This window comes from Cynara cardunculus (genome assembly GCF_001531365.2).
Source record: "Cynara cardunculus var. scolymus isolate 2C chromosome LG 10, CcrdV1, whole genome shotgun sequence".
In the NCBI taxonomy this organism is placed as follows: Eukaryota; Viridiplantae; Streptophyta; class Magnoliopsida; order Asterales; family Asteraceae; genus Cynara; species Cynara cardunculus.
This window is the reverse complement of record NC_037537.1, coordinates 23,195,650-23,197,382: the sequence shown is the minus strand read 5'-3', so window position 1 is coordinate 23,197,382 and position 1,733 is coordinate 23,195,650.

Below are 1,733 nucleotides of genomic sequence, written 5' to 3'. Positions count from 1 at the left end.
TGTGTTATAATTTTTTAATTTTATATATCTAAATATATTATATATATATATATATATTTTTTAATTTTATATATTTAGGAACTTAATCGTTTAAAATTTGAATATTCATTAGGTTTTTTTTGGACTTTTTCTATTATTTTACCATATTAACTAATTGTATAGGTCATAAGAATGTATCTAACAGGTTTTAGAAAATCCACAAAGTTATTTAACATATTTTAAAATGTCCAAAAATTTATTTATTTTAAAAAAATTATCCAAAAACTTAATCATTTCAATCATTAAAATTCGTTGAGTTTTTTTAGACTTTTTTCATAAAAATAAATCACCGCTTTTATGTGAATATATATGACGCGCGTCACTAGGTGGAGGGAGAGAGAGTAACGCTTGTCACCATGCACCGCTTGAAGTTTTTTTTATTAATGAGACGGTGATGCTTTTGGGATTTCCCCTCCTTTTATGACTAAGAAAATAGTGAAAAAGTTATGTATTATAATTTGATTTTTATTTTAGGTAATATATTTTTAAATTTTTTATTTTAATATCTAAGATATAATGTTTTAAATATTTAAGTATTTAGGTAATCGGTTGAATCATTAGCCAGTTGCCATGTCGATGTGATGAGTGATGAGATGAAATTGAGTTAAATAACAAATAATATTGTATTGAATATCACATCACTCACCACATCAGCATGGTAACCGGTTACCCGGGTAGTTAAATGTTTAAAATTTTACATCTTAAGTATCAAAATGAAAGTTTTGAAATTAAGTTACTCAAAATAGGAATCAAGTTAAAATACGTTATCTTTTCGTGCAATTTTCTATTTATTAATTATGTAGATGATAATATTATTTAAAATTTAAAATATTCATTTAATATATACTTTTATATGAAGAGTCTTCATATCGTTTAAAATGATGTTACATATATATATTGATATAATAACTTATAATTTTACTATTAAACCTACATTAAATTCTAGTAATGAATTATATTTACTGAACAGATAAAAAAAATGGACAAAGTACAATCGACATGTGGGATTTTTTCCTAAACCATATCGAACGTGATTACACCATCATTTCAAATACGATGTGTGTCAATTGGGGTACACCCCTAACACGTGACACACACATTCATTTCTTGTTTCAGTTTTTCAGATACATCCGGTTCTAACAAATGAATAATACTTTTATGTTAAATCATAATAATTATATCATCAATTTGAAGTTAAAAGAGACAAAACTATATACTTAATGGTTTAGCTTTAACTAAATTATTTATCTTAAAAAATAATAATAAAGATAGAAAATCTTAAAGAATTATTTATTTATTTCTTAATAATTCCATCAGAAGACAACCTCTGAATCATTAAAAGATGAAAAGTTAACCATATAATTTATCAAAAAGTAAAAATGGAAAAAATGAGTACAAGCGTCTAGTAGCAATGCCAATGAGCACTTTGGTCACTCTCTTTATATTCGTGGTTGAGACATTGATGTGGAAAAGACACATTTTCAAGTTTCAGCCATGAATTCCTTTTCATATTAATTCTTCAAATTTGTTACAAAGTCTTTGTCTTTTTAACTTCATAAACTCTTCCACCCCTTCATTTCACTTCAATTATTAATCACATCCATCCATCTTCAAAGTAATTATATATATATATATATATATATATATATATATGTTTAATTTCATGGTTCTCTCAACTTGCACATGAGTGTTAT